Source organism: Triticum urartu, chromosome 3A (genome assembly GCF_056163025.1).
Source record: "Triticum urartu cultivar PI428250 chromosome 3A, HENAU_Tu73, whole genome shotgun sequence".
Classification (NCBI taxonomy): Eukaryota; Viridiplantae; Streptophyta; class Magnoliopsida; order Poales; family Poaceae; genus Triticum; species Triticum urartu.
This window is the reverse complement of record NC_141875.1, coordinates 734,191,645-734,207,809: the sequence shown is the minus strand read 5'-3', so window position 1 is coordinate 734,207,809 and position 16,165 is coordinate 734,191,645. Positions and strand designations below refer to the sequence as shown.

At 41.9% G+C, this 16,165-nt stretch overlaps 2 pseudogenes; both read left to right on the top strand.

The window, feature by feature from the left end:
* Window positions 1-5,550: 5,550 nt before the first annotated feature.
* LOC147982417 (pathogenesis-related protein 1 pseudogene) lies at window positions 5,551-6,402 on the top strand (annotated as a pseudogene).
* Window positions 6,403-14,481: 8,079 nt separating this feature from the next.
* Window positions 14,482-15,291, top strand: LOC147982416 (pathogenesis-related protein 1 pseudogene; annotated as a pseudogene).
* Window positions 15,292-16,165: the final 874 nt, after the last annotated feature.

Here is a 16,165-nt window from a genome sequence, read left to right as displayed (position 1 = left end):
AGGCCCAGCCCAGAATTGCTGTTTTTTGCCTATTTCAGTGTTTCGAAGAAAAGGAATATCAAACGGAGTCGAAACGGAACGAAATCAACTGGAGAAGTTATTTTTGGAAGGAAAGCTACCGGATGGACTTGGACCCCACGTCAGGAGCCAAGGAAGGTGCTCACGAGGGTGGGGGCGCCCTCCCCCCCCCCCCCCCGGCGCGCCCCCTGCCTCGTGGGGCCCTCGAAGCTCCACTAACGTACTTCCTGCACCCATATATACTCACGTACCCTAAAACTTCCAGAACAGATATTAGATCGGGGGTTCCGCCGCCAGAAGCCTCCATAGCCACCGAAAACCAATCTAGACCCGTTCCGGCACCCTGCCGGAGGGGGCAATCTCTCTCCGGTGGCCATCTTCATCATCCTGGTGCTCTCCATGATGAGGAGGGAGTAGTTCTCCCTCGGGGCTGAGGGTATGTACCAGTAGCTATGTGTTTGATCTCTCTCTCTCTCGTGTTCTTGGTTTGGCACGATCTTGATGTATCGCGAGCTTTACTATTATAGTTGGATCTTATGTTTCTCCTCCCCCTCTACTCTCTTGTAATGGATTGTGTTTCCCCTTTGAAGTTATCTTATCGGATTGAGTCTTTAAAGATTTGAGAACACTTGATGTATGTCTTGTCGTGCGTATCTGTGGTGACAATGGGATACCACGTGATTCACTTGATGTATGTTTTGGTGATCAACTTGCGGGTTCCGCCCATGAACCTATGCATAGGGGTTGGCACACGTTTTCGTTGTGATTCTCCGGTAGAACTTTGGGGCACTCTTTGAGGTCCTTTGTGTTGGTTGAATAGATGAATCTAAGATTGCGTGACGCATATCGTATAATCATACCCACGGATAATTGAGGTGACATTGGAGTATCTAGGTGACATTAGGGTTTTGGTTGATTTGTGTCTTAAGGTGTTATTCTAGTACGAACTCTAGGGCTGTTTGTGACACTTATAGTAATAGCCCAACGGATTGATTGGAAAGAATAACTTTGAGGTGGTTTTGTACCCTACCATAATCTCTTCGTTTGTTCTCCGCTATTAGTGACTTTGGAGTGACTCTTTGTTGCATGTTGAGGGATAGTTATGTGATCCAATTATGTTAGTATTGTTGAGGGAACTTACACTAGTGAAAGTATGAACCCTAGGCCTTATTTCCTATCATTGCAATACCGTTTACGCTCACTTTTATCATTATTTACCTTGCTGTTTTTATAATTTCAGATTACAAATACCTTTATATATTATCCATATACCACTTGTATCACCATCTCTTCGCCGAACTAGTGCATCTATACAATTTACCATTGTATTGGGTGTGTTGGGGACACAAGAGACTCTTTGTTATTTGGTTGCAGGGTTGCTTGAGAGAGACCATCTTCATCCTACGCCTCCCACGGATTGATAAACCTTAGGTCATCCACTTGAGAGAAATTTGCTACTGTCCTACAAACCTCTACACTTGGAGGCCCAACAACATCTACAAGAAGAAGGTTGTGTAGTAGACATCATAAGCCACAATGCCCGACAAAAGGCAGCCGCCCCACAATAATATGTGCATCAAATTTTTATCAATGCCCCACAAAAAATGGCCGAACATGTTACGTACTCAATGTGGGGGTATAGATTTGAAACTACTTTAACTATGGCCTAGACCGCAGAGCGAATTTATACTAAAAAGTAAGTGTTCAATCGACTCGTAAGGCAGAAGACACATGTCTTGCTACCTTGCCAATTACGTCATGCCAGATTATCTCTAGTCAAGATGAGCCCTGTGTTAAAAATGCGAGGAAAATCTTCACTCTTAGAGGAATTTTGAGCTTCCATAATTTCTTGTTATCGACCAAAACATCACAACGAACCATCTCCAATTTTATACCTTCTTTAGTTTTACTCAAGTGCTTTCATCCCTAGAGTAACTTCCAGTTTGTTTCCTGTTCAGCTCTATTCTACTTGCAAGATGATTTATTATTAGTTCCTATTTCTTATCCTAAGAAGGATAAATACGTAAAACTATATTTGGAGTCATCTGGTTTATCTCTTTTGCCTCTCTTTTCCCATGCATTTTTTTCATATTTTACAATTGCTATAGTTGAATCCATAAATATTTATTTATAAAAATCATGTATAAATAAGGCTAGGTACATAACCTTGACGAGTCCTAGATTGTCTTCTTATATGTTTACATTGAGTATGTCTGAATCGATTTTTGTTAAACAACACATATAGCGAATACCATGTACAATAGTACAAGTGAGGCTTGGGGTTGAATCTTGATGATGGGTAGATGGAAAGAATCAAAGAAGAACCATGCCAACGAAGATTATAAATGATTCATCATGAAATCTTTATGTAAGCAATATCCATTCACACCATAAGAATCAAATGTCTTGACAGAATAGTTATAGCCTTTGGAAACTTGCCTCAATTCACGACTCGCTTCCATGTCGGTTCTTGCCTACATGTTTAACAGGAAAAGCTTTGTGTATTAGTTCAATGTAAGGTCAACTTGAAATGGCTTTCACTAGGAGCCATGACAGATAGATAAGTAATTTTGTGGAGAACTAGCAAATGCAACCGCCGCCTACTTCCCCACCCTATTTAAAAAGGTCCTAAGATTCTTTGTCGGTAAGGTGCCTTCTCCATTTTCAGGTTTTACGCTAGAATCTATGGCAATGAGAAGAACAAGAGTTACAAAAACTGGGGAGGAATGTGTGCAAAAAAAAATGGTGAGCACTTAATTTATGTATGGTGTTATATCTGTCATGTTCTTCAGTATATACGACATAATATCTTCCATCTTCATATGTTGGATTGACTTGAAATTTGGACCACTTGATCTTCCACCCAGCCATGTGAAAATGCTAAGCTGGGGTAGTTCTTCAGGGTTGACGGCACTGTAACGAGCCACGGGATTATACCGAGTGGGAAGAATGTCATTATAGTACTTTGTGCTGAAGTTTGCCCCTTTCTCGTTGAGGTGTGCCTCGCATATGGATATTTCGATACGACATTTTTTTCTTGCTTTTGGTGTCAAAGATTCTTCTGTTCTCTCTCAGCAGAATACATGGAAGTGGCCATCGTCTTTGGCATGTTTGGAGGTTTCCTGAGTGTTTTTTAGGTTCATTGACGAGTATATGATCTTTGCCAAGTGTGTTCTAGGAATACTTGGCATACACTGGCTTTCACCAAGTATCTTCTTGCTTTCTAAGCATGTTTTAAAAGACTCAATATGCATTCCTCTTTATCGAGTATCCGTGTTTTGACACTCGGAATCCGTGATGTTGTGACCTGTGGTGCTGGTTGCGACAATACCTATATTTTGTACAAGTTAATGCTGATTCGACAACATGCTGGTTGTGACAATACCTATATTTTTTTACAAGTTAATGCTGATTTGGGAGCATGCTGGTTGTGACAATACCTATATTTTGTACAAGTTAATGCTGATTCGGGAGCATGCTTTTAACACTATAAACTTTGGCTTCTCGGGGAGCCATGCCAAAGCATCTTACAAACATATCACATGTCTAAGTTATGTACTAGATTCCATGTCAGGTGTTGTTGCCGACCATGGACTTAGTGATGTTAGTATCTCAGTGTTATTTTGATCCTTTCAAATTCCCTATGTCTCTCATTTTTATTATCACATATGTTTTTATTGTGATCCTCTTCCTCTATAGAGAAATTGATAAACAATGGCTATGTGTTCAAACTTCAAGGCATGTAACGTGACACAATATTTTTATTACTTTTTGCATGGAATAAATATGTGGACATTTTACCTCCTAAAACATATATTATGATGATCTCGCTTTCTAATTTTTTAAGGCAATGATCTTGGGAATCGATTACCATACATTCCTTATGGCATAACTACATCATTTGCGCCAATTGGCGCAACGGGTCACCTAGTATTACAAAAGATTGGATCACCCATCGTATTTGGCGACCACCACTCTCTTTCTCCCTTATCACTTCCACTTGAGCGAAATCGTAAATTAATTCAATTGGATGCATAAATGATGGGTATATTCACTCTAGTACATACTGCTGCTTCAAATAGAGAGCATGATCTTCTACGACACAGGCTGCTCTTGAGAAGCTAAATAGAGGGCACGATCTACATGACACAGGCTGCTCTTGAGAAGCTAATCCACATCTGCTCGAAAAATCATTGTGTGGCGTATCGTGTGTAATAGGCATTGCCTTGCTTTCGTATGCATCCATGAATCAATGCATTTTCTATAGCAAGGCCTGACGAGACATCCACGGTGACAAAACATGTTGGTTAATTTTTTCAAACCGATGAGGTCCCCACCTATTTTTTACGACCCGGTGAGGTCTCCGCTTATTTATTTTTATGACCCAGTGAGGTCTCTGCTTATTGATTGGCTGCAATTGTTACCTGGATTAAATAAGCCCATAATTCACCACCTAAAACGTCTATTACATCATCTATCTTTCTTATTTTTGACGTCAATGATCTTGGGAATAGATTAACATACATTTCTTCTGGCGTAACTCCGCCGTGAGGTCTCCGCTTATTTTGTACGACCTCACCCACTTACTGATTCGCTTCAATTCTTACCTGGAATAAATATGTCGATAATTCACCACCTAAAATGTATATTGTGATGATCTAACTTTCTTACTTTTGAAGTCGATAACCTTGGGAATAGATTACCATACATTTCTTCTGGAGTAACTCCGCCATTTTCGTCAACTGGCACAACAAGTCATCTAGTATCACTAAAGCTAGGATTGCCCCATCATGTTTAGCGGCCCCAACTCTGTTTCTCCAGTTTCTCTTCCACTTGAGAGAAATCGTTAACTAATTCAATTGGATGCATACATGATAGGTATATTCAATCTCGTACGTATTGCTGCTTCAAATAGAGGGCACGATTTGCTGCTACACAGGCTGCCTCTTGAGAAGCTAATCCACATCTCCTCGGAATGTCGTTGTGTGTGGCGTATCGTGTGTAATATGCATTGCTTTGCTTTTGTATGCATCCATGAATCGATGCTTTTACTAGTGCAGGGCCTGACGCGGCGTTCAAGGCGACATAGCATGTTGGTTACTTTTTTCAAATTAATGAGGTATGCGCTTATTTTTTATGACCCGGTGCGGTCTTGGCTTATTTTTTACAAACCGGCGAGGTCTACGTTTACTGATTGGCTTCAAGTTTTCAACCGGGCAAGTGGATATTCTTTTTTTTTTCCATACCTACCGCCCGCCAGACCAAATTAGCCAACAACAGGTTGGTTACTTTTTTCAAACCGATGAGGCGTCCGTTTATTTTTTTTGTTCGAATTGATGAGGTCTCCGCTTCCTGAGTGGCTTGAATTTTTGGACCAGGCACATGTATGGGAATTTGCCCAGTACGTAAAAGTGGATATTCTTGTTTACCTATTGAAAGGAGAATAATAATGACTCTAAGATTAGGTGTTTAGAGAAGCAACCCATCGAGCTAGCTTGTGCACTAGTATAAATACACAACTCACGCTGACACAACAAATCTCATCCATCATTACACACACGCACATCTTTCCTCCATTTCCTAAGGCATCATTAACGATGGAGTACTCGCCAAAGCTAGCGGCGGCACTGCTCTTAGCTCTCGCGTCCGCCATGATCGTCACCGCCCAGAACGGGGCCGATGACATGCTGAACGCCCACAATGAAGTGCGCGCCACCGTCGGTGTGGGGCCAGTGATGTGGGACCCCATAGTGGCGGCGTACGCGCAGTCGTACGCGGAGAAGCGCCGCGCCGACTGCCAGCTACTACTCTCTCCGGAGGTGCGCCCATACGGAGAGAACCTTTTTCGGGCCGCTGGGGCCGAATGGAATGCGGTGGACGCAGTGATTTATTGGGCGTCCGGGAAGCAGTACTACGACCACGCCACCAACACCTGCTCCGCACCTACGGGTGAGTCGTGCATGGGATACCTGCAGTTGGTGTGGAGGGACACCAAGACCATCGGCTGCGGCGCTGTCCTCTGTGACGGCAACGCTGGCGTGTTTGTCATCTGCAGCTATAGCCCGCCCCCCGTGCTCGGGCAGATTCCATACTAGGCTACGTACCAAGTATATATGCATGCGGCTATGCATGCATGCACGTAGCACCATGTTGCTTAAATAAATAATTAAGGGATACTCCTAGGGCTGGGCACTAATTCTCGGTCGATTGATGTCACCGATATGTGTGTGTGTGTGTGTGTGTGTGTGTGTGACCAGAATCCCTCCTCCCTTCACTCCTGTATCGTTCCGGGCTTTGATTGTTATTGTATTTTTCCCGCAAGTTGTGATTGGGCTTGTATTTGTTTGTATTTGAGCTTATTATTCCGGTTGTATCCGGGCTTAATTTGCTGTGGATGGGTCTCTAGTTTAGTAGGAACCAGATAAAAGCCAACACAATATCACGTTTATCTTAAGTTGTGTTGCTAGAGAGCAAAACTTACATTTTTCTTATACTTTAGATAATCTGATTTCAGCAATGTATTTTAAAAATGAAATAAGAAAATTTCTTCTAGGGAACAAAGAAAAGTTTTTAGTGGCAGCTTATCGAAGGTTATTTAGCAACAATGCATGAAACTTTTTCACATGACATGCGCTGATTTATGGGCATTAATTTGGATAGCAGAGCAAATAATAATATACTACTTTATTAATAGAGCACAGCTCTTATGACAAGGTCTACTTAATCAAGATGCAAGTTAAAGATCCAAGATTCCAAAATGAGACGGTTACACTATTACAGGTTCTGCTTGGGACAAGAAAATAATTCCATCCCTGAATACTACAACAACTCAAACACCAGAATGACCACGGCCGCACTAGCTGTCCTTGTCGTCCTCCACGCTGACCTATATCATCTTCTCCTTCCTACACAATAATTACCGGGACTTGCAGATATCAGAAGAATATATTTTATTTTCACGATAACAACTCACAAACCACATACATTATATCTGCATTCTTGCCAGTAATGGCGATGTCTTCTATCACCGGAACATTTGTGTCTGTGCATGTTAGCAACTGTGAATACACAAACGACAGCAAATGCACTGATGAGCCAAATCATGCCTACCATACAATGGATACCTGGCCAGGCATTAGGTAACTATACCATATATTCCAAAAAAACGAGAAGCTAATATGGCCTTACTATGCCTTGCACATGTCAGGCTACAAAGGAAAAAAAATTAAGTGCATCCCCAAGGCTAGCCATTAGGCATTCAAACAATTTAATATGAATACATTTAATATCATAAGCTGATTAGCAATGGACTCTCAGGAAGTATAGATGAATTTATGTATTGAATCTTCATGTCTACCCATGATTTGAAATATTACAATTAGTTTCAGCGAACCACATAAAAATTCAAGCTGATTAGATAATATGAGGTTCAATTTGAACAATTAAATTTGGAATCCTCGGTGAATTTAGTATATAGATGGCTCTCAAGGGAGAGATAGCCATGCTACGATTGACAACTGGAACTTGTCATCATGATTAAATTATGTTTCATCCATTTTTAGTTTATACAGTTAGCAAAGAGGAACTGGCAAGCAGTGCTACTATTGGCACTCAAAAAGTCAACTAAAAACTATTAGCAGGAAGGTCATCTTACCAAGCCTCATGAGCTCATTTGGATCGGCAAGAGAGTGACCCCTGAACTGATAGGTTCCATATCCCTCAAAATTATGGCCAAGAACCATGTCCGTATGCAATGCCTCATCCCGTGTCACCTCCTGCATACAGTAAGACTCATAGAATGAATAACACATAGAAGTGTGTTGCATAAATAAACAACTAAAGCATACTCCTAGGGCTCGGCTGACCGAGAACTCATTTCATTCTGGGCCGACTAATGTCACCAACATGTGTGTGCGTGTGTGTGTCAGAGAGAGAGAGAGAGAGAGAGAGAGTCAGATCCCTCCTCAATTTCATTCTTGTATCGTTCCGAGCTTTGATTGTTTTTCTATTTGTGATGTGTCTTGTGACGACACTTGTTGGGGATATAAGCCCGTGATATGACCCGCCATAATTGGGCCTAGTTATGTTGTTGGCGACTTGCGGAGCAGGACATAAGATGGGCTGAAGATGTTCAAGACCTTAAGGCCTACAGGGCGGCTTAAGGAGTGGGCAGACTCATGGGCCAGTACCAGTAGGCGCCCGCTCATCATCTAGAAGTACAAGTTGCCATATAAAGTTTCTTTACTTAGGAAGCAAGACAGCTAGGAAGCATACTATATCACGGATCACAATGCAACCCGGACTCTGTTGTAAGCCCAGGGTCTCAACCTATATATAAAGAGGAGCCCCCAACGCGAAAATATTAAGCTACAAGCTCTCGAGTACTAGGTTAGCCAAGTCGCACCTTTGTAATCGATATCATCATCATCATCAATATCAATCAAGCAGGAGTATGCTTTTACCTCCACCGCGAGGGGCCGAACCTAGGTAAACCCTTGTCTCTCGATTTCGATCAACCCCGTTCAAGCAATCACCTGGCAGCGATGGCCTCACGACTAAGTCCTTTCACTAGGACATCTGCCGTGACAAAACCACGGCAACACTTGTATTTGATCATGTTATTGTCATTGTATCTTGGCTTTGTTGTGGATTTATTTCTTGATTAGTTGGCTCGGGAAAAAAGGAATGAAAAGGTACACAAATATAGTAGTTCAAAGAGTCCAAAAGTCCTATTGGAGCCCTAGCTCACTGGAGCTCTTTATTTAAAAAACCCACATCGTTCCTAGTAAGCTGATACGTCTCCAACGTATCTATAATTTTTGATTGCTCCATGCTATGTTATCTACTGTTTTGGGCAATATTGGGCTTTATTATCCACTTTTATATTATTTTTGGGACTAACCTATTAACCGGAGGCCCAGCCCAGAATTGCTGTTTTTTGCCTATTTCAGTGTTTCGAAGAAAAGGAATATCAAACGGAGTCGAAACGGAACGAAATCAACTGGAGAAGTTATTTTTGGAAGGAAAGCTACCGGATGGACTTGGACCCCACGTCAGGAGCCAAGGAAGGTGCTCACGAGGGTGGGGGCGCCCTCCCCCCCCCCCCCCCCGGCGCGCCCCCTGCCTCGTGGGGCCCTCGAAGCTCCACTAACGTACTTCCTGCACCCATATATACTCACGTACCCTAAAACTTCCAGAACAGATATTAGATCGGGGGTTCCGCCGCCAGAAGCCTCCATAGCCACCGAAAACCAATCTAGACCCGTTCCGGCACCCTGCCGGAGGGGGCAATCTCTCTCCGGTGGCCATCTTCATCATCCTGGTGCTCTCCATGATGAGGAGGGAGTAGTTCTCCCTCGGGGCTGAGGGTATGTACCAGTAGCTATGTGTTTGATCTCTCTCTCTCTCGTGTTCTTGGTTTGGCACGATCTTGATGTATCGCGAGCTTTACTATTATAGTTGGATCTTATGTTTCTCCTCCCCCTCTACTCTCTTGTAATGGATTGTGTTTCCCCTTTGAAGTTATCTTATCGGATTGAGTCTTTAAAGATTTGAGAACACTTGATGTATGTCTTGTCGTGCGTATCTGTGGTGACAATGGGATACCACGTGATTCACTTGATGTATGTTTTGGTGATCAACTTGCGGGTTCCGCCCATGAACCTATGCATAGGGGTTGGCACACGTTTTCGTTGTGATTCTCCGGTAGAACTTTGGGGCACTCTTTGAGGTCCTTTGTGTTGGTTGAATAGATGAATCTAAGATTGCGTGACGCATATCGTATAATCATACCCACGGATAATTGAGGTGACATTGGAGTATCTAGGTGACATTAGGGTTTTGGTTGATTTGTGTCTTAAGGTGTTATTCTAGTACGAACTCTAGGGCTGTTTGTGACACTTATAGTAATAGCCCAACGGATTGATTGGAAAGAATAACTTTGAGGTGGTTTTGTACCCTACCATAATCTCTTCGTTTGTTCTCCGCTATTAGTGACTTTGGAGTGACTCTTTGTTGCATGTTGAGGGATAGTTATGTGATCCAATTATGTTAGTATTGTTGAGGGAACTTACACTAGTGAAAGTATGAACCCTAGGCCTTATTTCCTATCATTGCAATACCGTTTACGCTCACTTTTATCATTATTTACCTTGCTGTTTTTATAATTTCAGATTACAAATACCTTTATATATTATCCATATACCACTTGTATCACCATCTCTTCGCCGAACTAGTGCATCTATACAATTTACCATTGTATTGGGTGTGTTGGGGACACAAGAGACTCTTTGTTATTTGGTTGCAGGGTTGCTTGAGAGAGACCATCTTCATCCTACGCCTCCCACGGATTGATAAACCTTAGGTCATCCACTTGAGAGAAATTTGCTACTGTCCTACAAACCTCTACACTTGGAGGCCCAACAACATCTACAAGAAGAAGGTTGTGTAGTAGACATCATAAGCCACAATGCCCGACAAAAGGCAGCCGCCCCACAATAATATGTGCATCAAATTTTTATCAATGCCCCACAAAAAATGGCCGAACATGTTACGTACTCAATGTGGGGGTATAGATTTGAAACTACTTTAACTATGGCCTAGACCGCAGAGCGAATTTATACTAAAAAGTAAGTGTTCAATCGACTCGTAAGGCAGAAGACACATGTCTTGCTACCTTGCCAATTACGTCATGCCAGATTATCTCTAGTCAAGATGAGCCCTGTGTTAAAAATGCGAGGAAAATCTTCACTCTTAGAGGAATTTTGAGCTTCCATAATTTCTTGTTATCGACCAAAACATCACAACGAACCATCTCCAATTTTATACCTTCTTTAGTTTTACTCAAGTGCTTTCATCCCTAGAGTAACTTCCAGTTTGTTTCCTGTTCAGCTCTATTCTACTTGCAAGATGATTTATTATTAGTTCCTATTTCTTATCCTAAGAAGGATAAATACGTAAAACTATATTTGGAGTCATCTGGTTTATCTCTTTTGCCTCTCTTTTCCCATGCATTTTTTTCATATTTTACAATTGCTATAGTTGAATCCATAAATATTTATTTATAAAAATCATGTATAAATAAGGCTAGGTACATAACCTTGACGAGTCCTAGATTGTCTTCTTATATGTTTACATTGAGTATGTCTGAATCGATTTTTGTTAAACAACACATATAGCGAATACCATGTACAATAGTACAAGTGAGGCTTGGGGTTGAATCTTGATGATGGGTAGATGGAAAGAATCAAAGAAGAACCATGCCAACGAAGATTATAAATGATTCATCATGAAATCTTTATGTAAGCAATATCCATTCACACCATAAGAATCAAATGTCTTGACAGAATAGTTATAGCCTTTGGAAACTTGCCTCAATTCACGACTCGCTTCCATGTCGGTTCTTGCCTACATGTTTAACAGGAAAAGCTTTGTGTATTAGTTCAATGTAAGGTCAACTTGAAATGGCTTTCACTAGGAGCCATGACAGATAGATAAGTAATTTTGTGGAGAACTAGCAAATGCAACCGCCGCCTACTTCCCCACCCTATTTAAAAAGGTCCTAAGATTCTTTGTCGGTAAGGTGCCTTCTCCATTTTCAGGTTTTACGCTAGAATCTATGGCAATGAGAAGAACAAGAGTTACAAAAACTGGGGTAGGAATGTGTGCAAAAAAAAATGGTGAGCACTTAATTTATGTATGGTGTTATATCTGTCATGTTCTTCAGTATATACGACATAATATCTTCCATCTTCATATGTTGGATTGACTTGAAATTTGGACCACTTGATCTTCCACCCAGCCATGTGAAAATGCTAAGCTGGGGTAGTTCTTCAGGGTTGACGGCACTGTAACGAGCCACGGGATTATACCGAGTGGGAAGAATGTCATTATAGTACTTTGTGCTGAAGTTTGCCCCTTTCTCGTTGAGGTGTGCCTCGCATATGGATATTTCGATACGATATTTTTTTCTTTCTTTTGGTGTCAAAGATTCTTCTGTTCTCTCTCAGCAGAATACATGGAAGTGGCCATCGTCTTTGGCATGTTTGGAGGTTTCCTGAGTGTTTTTTAGGTTCATTGACGAGTATATGATCTTTGCCAAGTGTGTTCTAGGAATACTTGGCATACACTGGCTTTCACCAAGTATCTTCTTGCTTTCTAAGCATATTTTAAAAGACTCAATATGCATTCCTCTTTATCGAGTATCCGTGTTTTGACACTCGGAATCCGTGATGTTGTGACCTGTGGTGCTGGTTGCGACAATACCTATATTTTGTACAAGTTAATGCTGATTCGACAACATGCTGGTTGTGACAATACCTATATTTTTTTACAAGTTAATGCTGATTTGGGAGCATGCTGGTTGTGACAATACCTATATTTTGTACAAGTTAATGCTGATTCGGGAGCATGCTTTTAACACTATAAACTTTGGCTTCTCGGGGAGCCATGCCATAGCATCTTACAAACATATCACATGTCTATGTTATGTACTAGATTCCATGTCAGGTGTTGTTGCCGACCATGGACTTAGTGATGTTAGTATCTCAGTGTTATTTTGATCCTTTCAAATTCCCTATGTCTCTCATTTTTATTATCACATATGTTTTTATTGTGATCCTCTTCCTCTATAGAGAAATTGATAGACAATGGCTATGTGTTCAAACTTCAAGGCATGTAACGTGACACAATATTTTTATTACTTTTTGCATGGAATAAATATGTGGACATTTTACCTCCTAAAACATATATTATGATGATCTCGCTTTCTAATTTTTTAAGGCAATGATCTTGGGAATCGATTACCATACATTCCTTATGGCATAACTACATCATTTGCGCCAATTGGCGCAACGGGTCACCTAGTATTACAAAAGATTGGATCACCCATCATATTTGGCGACCACCACTCTCTTTCTCCCTTATCACTTCCACTTGAGCGAAATCGTAAATTAATTCAATTGGATGCATAAATGATGGGTATATTCACTCTAGTACATACTGCTGCTTCAAATAGAGAGCACGATCTTCTACGACACAGGCTGCTCTTGAGAAGCTAAATAGAGGGCACGATCTACATGACACAGGCTGCTCTTGAGAAGCTAATCCACATCTGCTCGGAAAATCATTGTGTGGCGTATCGTGTGTAATAGGCATTGCCTTGCTTTCGTATGCATCCATGAATCAATGCATTTTCTATAGCAAGGCCTGACGAGACATCCACGGTGACAAAACATGTTGGTTAATTTTTTCAAACCGATGAGGTCCCCACCTATTTTTTACGACCCGGTGAGGTCTCCGCTTATTTATTTTTATGACCCAGTGAGGTCTCCGCTTATTGATTGGCTGCAATTGTTACCTGGATTAAATAAGCCCATAATTCACCACCTAAAACGTCTATTACATCATCTATCTTTCTTATTTTTGACGTCAATGATCTTGGGAATAGATTACCATACATTTCTTCTGGCGTAACTCCGCCGTGAGGTATCCGCTTATTTTGTGCGACCTCACCCACTTACTGATTCGCTTCAATTCTTACCTGGAATAAATATGTCGATAATTCACCACCTAAAATGTATATTGTGATGATCTAACTTTCTTACTTTTGAAGTCGATAACCTTGGGAATAGATTACCATACATTTCTTCTGGAGTAACTCCGCCATTTTCGTCAATTGGCACAACAAGTCATCTAGTATCACTAAAGCTAGGATCGCCCCATCATGTTTAGCGACCCCAACTCTGTTTCTCCAGTTTCTCTTCCACTTGAGAGAAATCGTTAACTAATTCAATTGGATGCATACATGATAGGTATATTCAATCTCGTACGTATTGCTGCTTCAAATAGAGGGCACGATTTGCTGCTACACAGGCTGCCTCTTGAGAAGCTAATCCACATCTCCTCGGAATGTCGTTGTGTGTGGCGTATCGTGTGTAATATGCATTGCTTTGCTTTTGTATGCATCCATGAATCGATGCTTTTACTAGTGCAGGGCCTGACGCGGCGTTCAAGGCGACATAGCATGTTGGTTACTTTTTTCAAATTAATGAGGTATGCGCTTATTTTTTATGACCCGGTGCGGTCTTGGCTTATTTTTTACAAACCGGCGAGGTCTACGTTTACTGATTGGCTTCAAGTTTTCAACCGGGCAAGTGGATATTCTTTTTTTTTCCATACCTACCGCCCGCCAGACCAAATTAGCCAACAACAGGTTGGTTACTTTTTTCAAACCGATGAGGCGTCCGTTTATTTTTTTTGTTCGAATTGATGAGGTCTCCGCTTCCTGAGTGGCTTGAATTTTTGGACCAGGCACATGTATGGGAATTTGCCCAGTACGTAAAAGTGGATATTCTTGTTTACCTATTGAAAGGAGAATAATAATGACTCTAAGATTAGGTGTTTAGAGAAGCAACCCATCGAGCTAGCTTGTGCACTAGTATAAATACACAACTCACGCTGACACAACAAATCTCATCCATCATTACACACACGCACATCTTTCCTCCATTTCCTAAGGCATCATTAACGATGGAGTACTCGCCAAAGCTAGCGGCGGCACTGCTCTTAGCTCTCGCGTCCGCCATGATCGTCACCGCCCAGAACGGGGCCGATGACATGCTGAACGCCCACAATGAAGTGCGCGCCACCGTCGGTGTGGGGCCAGTGATGTGGGACCCCATAGTGGCGGCGTACGCGCAGTCGTACGCGGAGAAGCGCCGCGCCGACTGCCAGCTACTACTCTCTCCGGAGGTGCGCCCATACGGAGAGAACCTTTTTCGGGCCGCTGGGGCCGAATGGAATGCGGTGGACGCAGTGATTTATTGGGCGTCCGGGAAGCAGTACTACGACCACGCCACCAACACCTGCTCCGCACCTACGGGTGAGTCGTGCATGGAATACCTGCAGTTGGTGTGGAGGGACACCAAGACCATCGGCTGCGGCGCTGTCCTCTGTGACGGCAACGCTGGCGTGTTTGTCATCTGCAGCTATAGCCCGCCCCCCGTGCTCGGGCAGATTCCATACTAGGCTACGTACCAAGTATATATGCATGCGGCTATGCATGCATGCACGTAGCACCATGTTGCTTAAATAAATAATTAAGGGATACTCCTAGGGCTGGGCACTAATTCTCGGTCGATTGATGTCACCGATATGTGTGTGTGTGTGTGTGTGTGTGTGTGTGTGACCAGAATCCCTCCTCCCTTCACTCCTGTATCGTTCCGGGCTTTGATTGTTATTGTATTTTTCCCGCAAGTTGTGATTGGGCTTGTATTTGTTTGTATTTGAGCTTATTATTCCGGTTGTATCCGGGCTTAATTTGCTGTGGATGGGTCTCTAGTTTAGTAGGAACCAGATAAAAGCCAACACAATATCACGTTTATCTTAAGTTGTGTTGCTAGAGAGCAAAACTTACATTTTTCTTATACTTTAGATAATCTGATTTCAGCAATGTATTTTAAAAATGAAATAAGAAAATTTCTTCTAGGGAACAAAGAAAAGTTTTTAGTGGCAGCTTATCGAAGGTTATTTAGCAACAATGCATGAAACTTTTTCACATGACATGCGCTGATTTATGGGCATTAATTTGGATAGCAGAGCAAATAATAATATACTACTTTATTAATAGAGCACAGCTCTTATGACAAGGTCTACTTAATCAAGATGCAAGTTAAAGATCCAAGATTCCAAAATGAGACGGTTACACTATTACAGGTTCTGCTTGGGACAAGAAAATAATTCCATCCCTGAATACTACAACAACTCAAACACCAGAATGACCACGGCCGCACTAGCTGTCCTTGTCGTCCTCCACGCTGACCTATATCATCTTCTCCTTCCTACACAATAATTACCGGGACTTGCAGATATCAGAAGAATATATTTTATTTTCACGATAACAACTCACAAACCACATACATTATATCTGCATTCTTGCCAGTAATGGCGATGTCTTCTATCACCGGAACATTTGTGTCTGTGCATGTTAGCAACTGTGAATACACAAACGACAGCAAATGCACTGATGAGCCAAATCATGCCTACCATACAATGGATACCTGGCCAGGCATTAGGTAACTATACCATATATTCCAAAAAAACGAGAAGCTAATATGGCCTTACTATGCCTTGCACATGTCAGGCTACA